Below are 15,075 nucleotides of genomic sequence, written 5' to 3'. Positions count from 1 at the left end.
CTGAAACCTCTATTTCCCATTAGAGAAACGGCCCTCCAACCTGGAGAGGCAGAAAGGTCTCCTTGTCTAATGTGAACTAGCCTACTCACACTGAAGCATCTATTTCCCATTAGAGAAACAGCCCTCACACCTGGAGAGGCAGAAAGGTCTCCTTGTCTAATGGGAACTAGCCTGCTCACCCTGAAGCATCTATTTCCCATTAGGGAAACGGCCCTCCAACCTGAAGAAGCAAAAAGGTCCTCTTTTCTAATGGGAACTAGACTACTCACACTGAAGCATCTACTTCTCATTAGAGAAACGGCCCTCCAAACTGGAAAGGCAGAAAGGTCCCCTCATCTAATGGGAACTAGCCTACTCACAATGAAGCATCTATTTCAAATTAGAGAAACGGCCCTCCAATCTGGAGCGGCAGAAAGGTCCACTCGTCTAATGGGAACTAGCCTACTCCCACTGAAGCATCTATTTCCCATTAGAGAAATGGCCCTCCAACTTGGAGAGGCAGAAAGGACCTCTCGTCTAATGGGAACTAGCCTATTCCCACTAAAGTATCTATTTCCCATTAGAGAAACGGCCCTCCAACTTGGAGAGGCAGAAAGGTCCTCTTGTCTAATGGGAACTATCTTACTCCCACTGAAGCATCTATTTCCCATTAGAGAAACGGCCCTCCAGCAGAAAAAAAGAAAGATCCCCTCGTCTAATGGGAACTAGACTACTCACAATGAAGCATCTATTTCCCATTAGAGAAACAACCCTCCAATCTGGAGAGGCAGAAAGGTCCTCTTGTCTACGGGGAACTAGCCTACTCACACAGAAGCATATATTTCCCATTAGAGAAATGGCCCTGCAACCTGGAGAGGAAGAAAGGTCCTCTCATCTTCTGGGAACTAGCCTACTCACAATGAAGCATCTATTTCCCATTAGGGAAACGGCCCTCCAGCTGAAAAAAAGAAAGGTCCCCTCGTCTAATGGGAACTAGCCTACTAACACTGAAGCATCTATTTGCAATTAGAGAAACGGCCCTCCAATCTGGAGAGGCAGAAAGGTCCTCTCTCCTGTCAAATGGGTACTAGCCTACTTCCACTGAAGCATCTATTTCCCATTAGAGAAACGGCCCTCCAATTTGGAGAGGCAGAAAGGTCCTCTCTTCTAATGGGAACTAGCCTACTCACACTGAAGCATATATTTCCCATTAGAGAAAAGACCCTCGAACATGGAGAGGCAGAAAGTTCCCCTGTCTAATGGGAACTAGCCTACTAACACTGAAGCATCTATTTCCTATTATAGAAACGGCCCTCCAACATGGAGAGGCAGAAAGTTCCCCCTGTCTAATGGGAACTAGCCTGCTCACACTGAAGCATATATTTCCCATTAGGGAAACGGCCCTCCAATCTGAAGAAGCAAAAAGGTCCTCTTCTCTAATGGGAACTAGACTACTCACACTGAAGCATCTATTTCCCATTAGAGAAACGGCCCTCCAAACTAGAAAGGCAGAAAGGTCCCCTCGTCGAATCGGAACTAGCCTACTGACAATGAAGCATATATTTCCCATTAGAGAAACGACTCTCCAACATGGAGCGGCAGAAAGTTCCCCCGTCTAATGAGAACTAGCCTACTAACAGTGAAGCTTCTATTTCCTATTAGAGAAACGGCCCTCCAATCTGGAGAGGCAGAGAGGTCCTCTTGTCTACGGGGAACTAGACTACTTACACAGAAGCATCTATTTCCCATTAGAGAAACGGCCCTCCAACCTGAAAAGGCAGAAAGGTCCCCTCATCTAATGGGAACTAGCCTACTCACAATGAAGCATCTATGTCCCATTAGAGAAATGGCGCTCCAATCTGGAGAGGCAGAAAGATCTTCTTGTCTAATGGGAACTAGCCTACTAACACTGAAGCATCTATTTCCTATTAGAGTAACGGCCCCCCAATCTGGAGAGGCAGAAAGGTCCTCTGGTCTAATGGGAACTAGCCTATTTACACTGAAACCTCTATTTCCCATTAGAGAAACGGCCCTCCAACCTGGAGAGGCAGAAAGGTCTCCTTGTCTAATGTGAACTAGCCTACTGTTAGGGAGAATTCTCTGTTTAGGCTGAATTTCCCTACCTAGTGAGTCCCCCAGCAGCTTTGCTGGATTTCTGGGGTTTCTTTTTTTCTCCTGCCAAGAGTGAGACTCTTTTACCCTCACTCTTGGACATGTTGAAGTGTGTTTTCTTGGTTAAACCTTGTGTTGAATGGGCTATGGGGTCTTTTACTCCATAGGGCCTCATGTATTTTTGTGATGTGGGTTACACAGCACCCTCTGTGCCGTGACCCAGGGGTGTCCTAGGGACTCCCCAACATAGACTCCATACCCTGGGACTGACTACTGTCTCCCAGGGCATGTAAAGTCACCAAAGACTTTGCTAGTCTTGAATCCTGAACAGAACCAGTACAAACCATCATATTGTGGACGTACTGGCTGGGGCAATTCGATTGCCCCAGGGTCTGTTAGTCGAGGGGGCACGTCTCCGTCCCCCCTGATCGAGTTTTGGCTGGTGGCAGTGGAAACTACTTTTTGTATTCGACCGCGAATATTTCCCTATGGGATTTCCCATTGTTTTAGGCTAACACATTTAATTATTTATTTACGGTAGCCTTAAACATACCGCCGGTTTATATATTTATTATTATAACTCCGGTTGGGACTTTTTGCCAAAACTTGATTCTAAAATGGCGTTGGCGTTCGCCTCTGTAACTCTGACCCAAAGTGGAGCCCTTTGTTCCACTTTTGGCGGGCTTCTCCACAGAAGCCCTCCAAAGTGGTGCCACTCTGTCTGGGGTACTTAGGAGGGGTGGAGGGGGATTTAGGCACCCTGGACTGAGTTACCTTGGTAACTCAAGTCGCACTCCGTCCTGATTGGCCCAAGTGGTGAGCCGGCCGGCTCACCACTTAGCATGTTTGAGTGACAGCTAGGCTGGGTGAATGGGGGTTTGCTGCATAAAAGCAGGGCTTTGGAGACTGGAACTTCAGAAGTCGCCACAGGACCAAGAATCCGACGAGGGAAGAGCTGAGCCGACCTGCTTCGATGACACCACCCGGTGGAGCCCTGCTGAACCGTCTCACCACTTTTCCCGACGACCGAGGAGAACTCTTAACGGAGTGGCTCCTTCCCTTGACTGGTGGGGACAACCAGTTTTCGCCTTCTTTTCGCTTCTCGAGGTATCTCGTGGCCGCCTTGCCAGTGCCAAGCACCCCGGCAACCGGAACCCCACCACTTTTACCCCAACCACGAAAGTCGGTACAACCCTTTAACCGGAGGACTCCGCGGCTGGTTTCTTCCCGGGCAGTGCAACGACCTTCTTCTTCTGCTCTTCAGCGAGAACTTCTTCTCCCCTGACCGACGTCGAGCCTTGCTGCCACTGCCTGGAACAACTGCCACCGCTGGAGGACCCTTTCCGCTTAAGGTACCGTGTTCCGCCTGGCTTCCCTTGCCACCGACTGTACGGGGTAGATTTAGTCCCCGGCTTTCGAACCTGGGAGTGCCTGGAACACCCTGGCTAAACTTTCTAAGCCACTCTAACCTCTTTCTAACTCTTTGCAAGACTTTGAATCCCTAATAACAGAGTGATCTTGGGCACATTTTCGCTCCGGCTACTCTAAGAGTGGGCCCTGCCTAGTGACTTTTTGCTCACCTGTGACTTTGTGCTTCTTTGAGCCGATTGCAAGTATTCTGGACCTTAGAGTGGTGTGTTTAACCCCTTTCTGTTTCTTTTCTTATCCCTTCCTTGAACCTACTAGAGTGTCATCTAACGTTAAGCACTCACCTCTGTTTTAATTATGTGGTGTTAACTTAGAGTTGGCTAGATAGGAGTAAGGGTGGAAACTGCTTTCATTATAACTGTGTTTGAAGTGTTTTTACTATACTTTGCTAGAGTGTCTTCAACTTATGTGTTCTTAAAAATAAATATCTATATACGTTTGAAACCAAGCTCTGGTCAGTGTTTGCTTGTGCTATTGTGTCTGAGTACATATTGTGTATACTTTGCATACTGCCTAACTCTTCTTGAAGGGCGTCTGACTGCTCAGCCACAGCTACCAGGTAAATCTGGGTGGTGCAGACTGCTACCAAGTGGGTTTACTGCTATACCTGTAGTCTTAAATCTTTTGCAGTGTTCCCCAAGGGAACTGCACAGGTTTCTGCCTAACACTGGTGTACAGCGGTGGGATTTGTATTGAGTATACATTTTATTGTGCTTTAGATACCTTAGTGCAACTAACCACAAAGCTTAGCACTGTAAAAGTAATCCTCTAACATGTCAGTTATAGAAAGCTATAGTCAAGAGTCCCTTGCAGCCAAAACTGCTGATTGTCTAAGAGTGCTCTGTAAACATAAGGATCTCCTGACTAAGGGCAAGAAAATGGAGCTGATTGAAAGATTGTTAGCTAACCAAAGTCTGGGTGATGGTTCAGAGGAACCTACCACTCCAGCAACTGTAGATGACAGTATTGAAGTTAACATGGAGCAAAATGTTGATGATTCTGAGGAAGAGTCAGAAGAGGAGGGTGAGGCTGTTATGACTGTCCCCCCTAGGCCTCTGCCTGCTCTACCTGCTGTACCTACTGGACCTTTACCAGGTCCCACATTTAGTCCTCAGTACTTTGAACTGGAGAAAATGAAACTAGAATTGGAGTATAAGAAACTTAATGCTCAAACTGACAAAGAACTAAGGCTAAGGGAAATGGAGCTCAAGTATGACTTAGAAATGAAGAAATTATCTGTTGAGAATGCTTCTCTCTCTGGCTCCTCTAGAAGTTCCAGTCCAAAAAGACCCCGGATGCCTAAAGAATTGGTTGGTATGTATGAGCCTAAGTTGGATGTGTTGGATTGGTTGTCTCTGTTTGAATATAATCATGGGCTCCAGAACATCACAGGAAATGACTTACTCACCTGGTTGTTCTCTAGGCTTCCCCCTGTTGCAACTGATGTGGTAATGGAGATGGGGGAGGAGGATAGGAAGGACTATGAATGTGTGAAACTAGCTTTGATAGCTAGGTTTGGGAAGACCCCTTCCCAGTATCTTAAGAGGTTTAGGAGCCTCAAAAAGCATGATGGTACCCCTTGGGCTACCTGGGTGAGTGAAGGGTTGAAAAACTTAGAGGGATGGATTAAGGGTTACAAGGTGAACACTTATGAAGGTATGAAGAATTTGTTTATGTTGGAGACTATTTATGATGCCTGCTCTCCTGAGCTCAGACAACACTTGGCTGATTCCAGGGAATTAGATTCCCGGAAACTAGCTAAGACTGCTGACTTGTGGGTTGCCAACAGGGCCACAAGGATTCTGGGGTCACTCCGAAGAAGGATGGGGAGAAACAGCCTAAAAAAGACTCCAAAGAGAATTCTAATAATTCCTATCCCAAAGAGGGCCCCAAACCACAAAATAACCAGGGTAAGCCACATGGGAAACCTAGTCAGGCTACTGTACCTTCTGGCCACAAGCCAGAAGGAGGTCAGAACAAGCCACCCTTCCAGAGAGCATTTGGACAATGCTATGTCTGTCAGGGTACTGACCATATCAAAGGAGATCCCAAGTGCAAGGGTAAACCTGCAGGGATCAGCACAGCCTCCTTAGCCTTCACTCCTGAGGATGAAGTACAGCTGGCTAGTGCCCACTTTGAACTCTTTGCTGAAGAACCCTTGGGTCTTCAAGCAACTGTAAACTTAGAGCCTATGGGTCTGGTTAGTCCCCAGAATAGGGTTGTGTATAACTCCCTACCTGTTAACTCTAAGGTGTATTATGTGGACAGTGTTCTTGTCAATGGCCAGGATACTCCTGCCAGGAGAGACACTGGGGCCAGCAGAACAGTAGTGGATGAAAGCTTCTTTCAACCTGAGGATGTGGCCAAAGCACCCAAAGGTCCCACTAAGATGTCTGGAGGCCCTGTCCAAATGGTTCCTATTCTACCAGCCCTCATTCAGTGTAACAACATGACAGTGAGGATCCCTGTCAGTGTTCAGACTGAGGTACCTGGGAAGGTCCTGTTGGGGAATGACCTAAGAACTCTAGGAGTAGTGTCGCATACCCCCAGGCCTCCCAGTATGGAGAAGCAGAACTTAACCAAATTGGCTAGAAAGGCTACCTTGAAGGACCCTTCTAAGCCTGTGGGACCCTCTACTGAGAACCCCACTACAAGCCCTGGGTTTAGTAAGTTGACCTCTGACCCAGGCACCTTTCAGGATAGTATGCTAGGAACATGGGAGCCCCAACCAAGCTCCATCATTGTTCCCCTAGTCTCAGAGTCTCTGACTCCCCCTGCTTCTGAGGAAGAGGTGGATAGACCAACTAGGCCCCTATCTGGACCTGAGAGAACTGGTAATTCTCAGTGCTGGTGGAAAACCAGAAAGGAAAAGTCTAAGGCCAAAAACCTTCAGACTGTTGGACCTTCTACTGAAGACCCCAACTCAACTCCTAATATTAGGGTGGAAACTCCTAAAATAGGTAAGGGTAGATCTACGAGGAAGGGGAAGCAGGTGCATTGCCTAACCCCAACCCCTCCAACCAAGAGGCCTAAGACCCAACCTGCTCCCACAAGAGAGGTGGTGAGGAACCTTGGAGGCCCCTCTAGATCTAAGGGAATCCTTTATAAGGACCCCTTCAAAAAGCCTAACATAGGTTCAGAAGTTGTACCAACTTCTGAGGGACTGGTCAACCAGATCCCCTATAACAAAAAGACTGATGTTCCTCAAAGGGTGTGTAGGTCCTTTAGCTTGCAAAAGAAAACCTTTGAGTTCTCCCTTCAGCATAGGTCAAGGTGTCACCATCAAAATGCTGATGGACTCTCTAGGATGTATATCATCGACTAGAGGTATGAGGTTCATCCAGGAGTGGATTAAATCCTCCTGTCCCTTAGTCTGGGGGGGGGCGAGTGTTAGGGAGAATTCTCTGTTTAGGCTGAATTTCCCTACCTAGTGAGTCCCCCAGCAGCTTTGCTGGATTTCTGGGGTTTCTTTTTTTCTCCTGCCAAGAGTGAGACTCTTTTACCCTCACTCTTGGACATGTTGAAGTGTGTTTTCTTGGTTAAACCTTGTGTTGAATGGGCTATGGGGTCTTTTACTCCATAGGGCCTCATGTATTTTTGTGATGTGGGTTACACAGCACCCTCTGTGCCGTGACCCAGGGGTGTCCTAGGGACTCCCCAACATAGACTCCATACCCTGGGACTGACTACTGTCTCCCAGGGCATGTAAAGTCACCAAAGACTTTGCTAGTCTTGAATCCTGAACAGAACCAGTACAAACCATCATATTGTGGACGTACTGGCTGGGGCAATTCGATTGCCCCAGGGTCTGTTAGTCGAGGGGGCACGTCTCCGTCCCCCCTGATCGAGTTTTGGCTGGTGGCAGTGGAAACTACTTTTTGTATTCGACCGCGAATATTTCCCTATGGGATTTCCCATTGTTTTAGGCTAACACATTTAATTATTTATTTACGGTAGCCTTAAACATACCGCCGGTTTATATATTTATTATTATAACTCCGGTTGGGACTTTTTGCCAAAACTTGATTCTAAAATGGCGTTGGCGTTCGCCTCTGTAACTCTGACCCAAAGTGGAGCCCTTTGTTCCACTTTTGGCGGGCTTCTCCACAGAAGCCCTCCAAAGTGGTGCCACTCTGTCTGGGGTACTTAGGAGGGGTGGAGGGGGATTTAGGCACCCTGGACTGAGTTACCTTGGTAACTCAAGTCGCACTCCATCCTGATTGGCCCAAGTGGTGAGCCGGCCGGCTCACCACTTAGCATGTTTGAGTGACAACTAGGCTGGGTGAATGGGGGTTTGCTGCATAAAAGCAGGGCTTTGGAGACTGGAACTTCAGAAGTCGCCACAGGACCAAGAATCCGACGAGGGAAGAGCTGAGCCGACCTGCTTCGACGACACCACCCGGTGGAGCCCTGCTGAACCGTCTCACCACTTTTCCCGACGACCGAGGAGAACTCTTAACGGAGTGGCTCCTTCCCTTGACTGGTGGGGACAACCAGTTTTCGCCTTCTTTTCGCTTCTCGAGGTATCTCGTGGCCGCCTTGCCAGTGCCAAGCACCCCGGCAACCGGAACCCCACCACTTTTACCCCAACCACGAAAGTCGGTACAACCCTTTAACCGGAGGACTCCGCGGCTGGTTTCTTCCCGGGCAGTGCAACGACCTTCTTCTTCTGCTCTTCAGCGAGAACTTCTTCTCCCCTGACCGACGTCGAGCCTTGCTGCCACTGCCTGGAACAACTGCCACCGCTGGAGGACCCTTTCCGCTTAAGGTACCGTGTTCCGCCTGGCTTCCCTTGCCACCGACTGTACGGGGTAGATTTAGTCCCCGGCTTTCGAACCTGGGAGTGCCTGGAACACCCTGGCTAAACTTTCTAAGCCACTCTAACCTCTTTCTAACTCTTTGCAAGACTTTGAATCCCTAATAACAGAGTGATCTTGGGCACATTTTCGCTCCGGCTACTCTAAGAGTGGGCCCTGCCTAGTGACTTTTTGCTCACCTGTGACTTTGTGCTTCTTTGAGCCGATTGCAAGTATTCTGGACCTTAGAGTGGTGTGTTTAACCCCTTTCTGTTTCTTTTCTTATCCCTTCCTTGAACCTACTAGAGTGTCATCTAACGTTAAGCACTCACCTCTGTTTTAATTATGTGGTGTTAACTTAGAGTTGGCTAGATAGGAGTAAGGGTGGAAACTGCTTTCATTATAACTGTGTTTGAAGTGTTTTTACTATACTTTGCTAGAGTGTCTTCAACTTATGTGTTCTTAAAAATAAATATCTATATACGTTTGAAACCAAGCTCTGGTCAGTGTTTGCTTGTGCTATTGTGTCTGAGTACATATTGTGTATACTTTGCATACTGCCTAACTCTTCTTGAAGGGAGTCTGACTGCTCAGCCACAGCTACCAGGTAAATCTGGGTGGTGCAGACTGCTACCAAGTGGGTTTACTGCTATACCTGTAGTCTTAAATCTTTTGCAGTGTTCCCCAAGGGAACTGCACAGGTTTCTGCCTAACACCTACTCACACTGAAGCATATATTTCCCATTAGAGAAAAGACCCTCCAACATGGAGATGCAGAACGTTACCCTGTCTAATGGGAACTAGCCTACTAACACTGAAGCATCTATTTCCTATTATAGAAACGGCCCTCCAACATGGAGAGGCAGAAAGTTCCCCCTGTCTAATGGGAACTAGCCTACTAACACTTAAGCTTCTATTTCCCATTAGAGAAATGGCCCTCACACCTGGAGAGGCAGAAAGGTCTCCTTGTCTAATGGGAACTAGCCTGCTCACACTGAAGCATCTATTTCCCATTAGGGAAACGGCCCTCCAATCTGAAGAAGCAAAAAGGTCCTCTTTTCTAATGGGAACTACACTACTCACACTGAAGCATCTATTTCCCATTAGAGAAACGGCCCTCCAAAGTGGAAAGGCAGAAAGGTCCCCTCGTCTAATGGGAACTAGCCTACTCACAATGAAGCATATATTTCCCATTAGAGAAACGACTCTCCAACATGGAGAGGCAGAAAGTTCCCCCCGTCTAATGGGAACTAGCCTACTAACACTGAAGCTTCTATTTCCTATTAGAGAAACGGCCCTCCAATCTGAAGAAGCAAAAAGGTCCTCTTGTCTAATGGGAACTAGGCTACTCACACTGAAGCATCTATTTCCCATCAGAGAAACGGCCCTCCAACTTGGAGAGGCAGAAAGGTCCTCTCGTCTAATGTGAACTAGCCTACTCAAACTGAAGAATCTATTTCCCATTAGAGAAACGACTCTCCAATCTGGAGAGGCAGAAAGGTCCTCTCTCCTGTCAAATGGGTACTAGCCTACTTCCACTGAAGCATCTATTTCCCATTAGAGAAACGGCCCTCCAATTTGGAGAGGCAGAAAGGTCCTCTCTTCTAATGGGAACTAGCCTACTAACACTGAAGCATCTATTTCCTATTATAGAAACGGCCCTCCAACATGGAGAGGCAGAAAGTTCCCCCTGTCTAATGGGAACTAGCCTGCTCACACTGAAGCATCTATTTCCCATTAGGGAAACGGCCCTCCAATCTGAAGAAGCAAAAAGGTCCTCTTCTCTAATGGGAACTAGACTACTCACACTGAAGCATCTATTTCCCATTAGAGAAACGGCTCTCCAAACTAGAAAGGCAGAAAGGTCCCCTCGTCGAATCGGAACTAGCCTGCTGACAATGAAGCATATATTTCCCATTAGAGAAACGACTCTCCAACATGGAGCGGCAGAAAGTTCCCCCGTCTAATGAGAACTAGCCTACTAACAGTGAAGCTTCTATTTCCTATTAGAGAAACGGCCCTCCAATCTGGAGAGGCAGAGAGGTCCTCTTGTCTACGGGGAACTAGACTACTCACCCAGAAGCATCTATTTCCCATTAGAGAAATGGCCCTCCAACCTGGAGAGGCAGAAAGGTCCTCTGGTCTAATGGGAACTAGCCTACTCACACCGAAGCATCTATTTCCCATTAGAGAAACGGCCCTCCAACCTGAAAAGGCAGAAAGGTCCCCTCATCTAATGGGAACTAGCCTACTCACAATGAAGCATCTATGTCCCATTAGAGAAATGGCGCTCCAATCTGGAGAGGCAGAAAGATCTTCTTGTCTAATGGGAACTAGCCTACTAACACTGAAGCATCTATTTCCTATTAGAGTAACGGCCCCCCAATCTGGAGAGGCAGAAAGGTCCTCTGGTCTAATGGGAACTAGCCTATTTACACTGAAACCTCTATTTCCCATTAGAGAAACGGCCCTCCAACCTGGAGAGGCAGAAAGGTCTCCTTGTCTAATGTGAACTAGCCTACTCACACTGAAGCATATATTTCCCATTAGAGAAAAGACCCTCCAACATGGAGATGCAGAAAGTTCCCCTGTCTAATGGGAACTAGCCTACTAACACTGAAGCATCTATTTCCTATTATAGAAACGGCCCTCCAACATGGAGAGGCAGAAAGTTCCCCCTGTCTAATGGGAACTAGCCTACTAACACTTAAGCTTCTATTTCCCATTAGAGAAATGGCCCTCACACCTGGAGAGGCAGAAAGGTCTCCTTGTCTAATGGGAACTAGCCTGCTCACACTGAAGCATCTATTTCCCATTAGGGAAACGGCCCTCCAATCTGAAGAAGCAAAAAGGTCCTCTTTTCTAATGGGAACTAGACTACTCACACTGAAGCATCTATTTCCCATTAGAGAAACGGCCCTCCAAAGTGGAAAGGCAGAAAGGTCCCCTCGTCTAATGGGAACTAGCCTACTCACAATGAAGCATATATTTCCCATTAGAGAAACGACTCTCCAACATGGAGAGGCAGAAAGTTCCCCCCGTCTAATGGGAACTAGCCTACTAACACTGAAGCTTCTATTTCCTATTAGAGAAACGGCCCTCCAATCTGAAGAAGCAAAAAGGTCCTCTTGTCTAATGGGAACTAGGCTACTCACACTGAAGCATCTATTTCCCATCAGAGAAACGGCCCTCCAACTTGGAGAGGCAGAAAGGTCCTCTCGTCTAATGTGAACTAGCCTACTCAAACTGAAGAATCTATTTCCCATTAGAGAAACGACTCTCCAACATGGAGAGGCAGAAAGATCCCCCCGTCTAATGGGAACTAGCCTACTAACACTGAAGCTTCTATTTCCTATTAGAGAAATGGCCCTCCAATCTGAAGAAGCAAAAAGGTCCTCTTGTCTAATGGGAAATAGGCTACTCACACTGAAGCATCTATTTCCCATTAGAGAAGCAACCCTCCAACATGGAGAGGCAGAAAGTTCGACCCGTCTAATGGGAAGTAGCCGACTAACACTGAAGCATCTATTTCCGATTAGAGAAACGGCCCTCCAATCTGGAGAGGCAGAAAGGTCCTCTTTTCTACGGGGAACTAGCCTACTCACACAGAAGCAAATATTTCCCATTAGAGAAATGGCCCTCCAACCTGGAGAGGCAGAAAGGTCCTCTCATCTTCTGAGACCTAGCCTACTCACAATGAAGCATCTTTTTCCAATTAGAGAAATGGCCCTCCAACCTTGAGAGGTGGAAAGTTCCCCCCGTCTAATGGGAACTAGCCTACTAACATTGAAGCATCTATTTCCAATTAGAGAAAGGCCCTCCAATCTGGAGAGGCAGAAAGGTCCTCTTGTCAAATGGGAACTAACCTACTTCCACCGAAGCATCTATTTCCCATTAGAGAAATGGCCCTCCAACTTGGAGAGGCAGAAAGGTCCTCTCGTCTAATGGGAACTAGCCTACTCACACTGAAGCATCTATTTCCCATCAGAGGAACGACCCTCCAACATGGAGAGGCAGAAAGTTCCCCCGTCTAATGGGAACTAGCCTACTAACACTGAAGCATCTATTTCCTATTAGAGAAACGGCCCTCTAATCTGGAGAGGCAGAAAGGTCCTCTTGTCTAATGGGAACTAGCCTACTCACACTATAGCATCTATTTCCCATTAGAGAAACGGCCCTCACACCTGGAAAGGCAGAAAGGTCCTCTTGTCAAATGGGAACTAACCTACTTCCACTGAAGCATCTATTTCCCATTAGAGAAATGGCCCTCCAACTTGGAGAGGCAGAAAGGTCCTCTCGTCTAATGGGAACTAGCCTACTCACACTGAAGCATCTATTTCCCATCAGAGAAACGACCCTCCAACATGGAGAGGCAGAAAGTTCCCCCGTCTAATGGGAACTAGCCTACTCACAATGAAGCATATATTTCCCATTAGAGAAACGACTCTCCAACATGGAGAGGCAGAAAGTTCCCCCCGTCTAATGGGAACTAGCCTACTAACACTGAAGCTTCTATTTCCTATTAGAGAAACGGCCCTCCAATCTGAAGAAGCAAAAAGGTCCTCTTGTCTAATGGGAACTAGGCTACTCACACTGAAGCATCTATTTCCCATCAGAGAAACGGCCCTCCAACTTGGAGAGGCAGAAAGGTCCTCTCGTCTAATGTGAACTAGCCTACTCAAACTGAAGAATCTATTTCCCATTAGAGAAATGACTCTCCAACATGGAGAGGCAGAAAGATCCCCCCGTCTAATGGGAACTAGCCTACTAACACTGAAGCTTCTATTTCCTATTAGAGAAACGGCCCTCCAATCTGAAGAAGCAAAAAGGTCCTCTTGTCTAATGGGAAATAGGCTACTCACACTGAAGCATCTATTTCCCATTAGAGAAGCAACCCTCCAACATGGAGAGGCAGAAAGTTCGACCCGTCTAATGGGAACTAGCCGACTAACACTGAAGCATCTATTTCCGATTAGAGAAACGGCCCTCCAATCTGGAGAGGCAGAAAGGTCCTCTTGTCTACGGGGAACTAGCCTACTCACACAGAAGCAAATATTTCCCATTAGAGAAATGGCCCTCCAACCTGGAGAGGCAGAAAGGTCCTCTCATCTTCTGAGACCTAGCCTACTCACAATGAAGCATCTTTTTCCAATTAGAGAAATGGCCCTCCAACCTTGAGGGGTGGAAAGTTCCCCCGTCTAATGGGAACTAGCCTACTAACATTGAAGCATCTATTTCCAATTAGAGAAACGGCCCTCCAATCTGGAGAGGCAGAAAGGTCCTCTTGTCAAATGGGAACTAACCTACTTCCACCGAAGCATCTATTTCCCATTAGAGAAATGGCCCTCCAACTTGGAGAGGCAGAAAGGTCCTCTCGTCTAATGGGAACTAGCCTACTCACACTGAAGCATCTATTTCCCATCAGAGGAACGACCCTCCAACATGGAGAGGCAGAAAGCTCCCCCGTCTAATGGGAACTAGCCTACTAACACTGAAGCATCTATTTCCTATTAGAGAAACGGCCCTCCAATCTGGAGAGGCAGAAAGGTCCTCTTGTCTAATGGGAACTAGCCTACTCACACTATAGCATCTTTTTCCCATTAGAGAAACGGCCCTCACACCTGGAAAGGCAGAAAGGTCCTCTTGTCAAATGGGAACTAACCTACTTCCACTGAAGCATCTATTTCCCATTAGAGAAATGGCCCTCCAACTTGGAGAGGCAGAAAGGTCCTCTCGTCTAATGGGAACTAGCCTACTCACACTAAAGCATCTATTTCCCATTAGAGAAACAGCCCTCCAACTTCAGAGGCATAATTATCCTCTCGTCTAATGGGAACTAGCCTACTCCCACTGATGCATCTATTTCCCATTAGAGAAACGGCACTCCAACTACCAGAGGCAGAAAGGTCCTCTTGTCCAATGGGAACTAGCGTACTCACACTGAAGCCTCTATTTCCCATTAGAGAAACGGCCTCCAATCTGAAGAAGCAAAAAGGTCCTCTTGTCTAATGGGAAATAGGCTACTCACACTGAAGCATCTATTTCCCATTAGAGAAACGGCCCTCCAACTGAAAAAACAAAGGTCCCCTCGTCTAACAGGAACTAGACTACTCACAATGAAGCATCTATTTCCCATTAGAGAAACGACCCTCCAATCTGGAGAGGCAGAAAGGTCCTTTTGTCTACGGGGAACTAGCCTACTCACACAGAAGCATATATTTCCCATTAGAGAAATGGCCCTCCAACCTGGAGAGGCAGAAAGGTCCTCTCATCTTCTGAGAACTAGCTTACTCACAATGAAGCATCTTTTTCCCATTAGAGAAACGGCCTTCCAACCTTGAGAGGCAGAAAGTTCCCCCATCTAATGGGAACTAGCCTACTAACACTGAAGCTTCTATTTCCTATTAGAGAAACGGCCCTCCAATCTGGAGAGGCAGAAAGGTCCTCTTGTCAAATACAAACTAGACTACTCACGCTGAAGCATCTATTTCCCATTAGAGAAACGGCCCTCCAAACTGGAGAGGTAGAAAGGTTGCCTCGTCTAATGGGAACTAGCCTACTCACACTGAAGCATCTTTTTCCCATTAGGGAAACAGCCCTCCAATCTGGAGAGGCAGAAAGGTCCTCTTGTCTACGGAGATCTAGACTACTCACACAGAAGCATCCATTTCCCATTAGAGAAATGGCCCTCCAATCTGGAGAGGCAGAAAGGTCCTCTCATCTTCTGGGAACTAGCCTACTCACAATGAGGCATATTTTT

Source organism: Ambystoma mexicanum, chromosome 14, assembly GCF_040938575.1.
Source record: "Ambystoma mexicanum isolate Mex_15411 chromosome 14, UKY_AmexF1_1, whole genome shotgun sequence".
Taxonomy (NCBI): Eukaryota; Metazoa; Chordata; class Amphibia; order Caudata; family Ambystomatidae; genus Ambystoma; species Ambystoma mexicanum.
Note: the sequence above shows the minus strand (reverse complement) of the source record.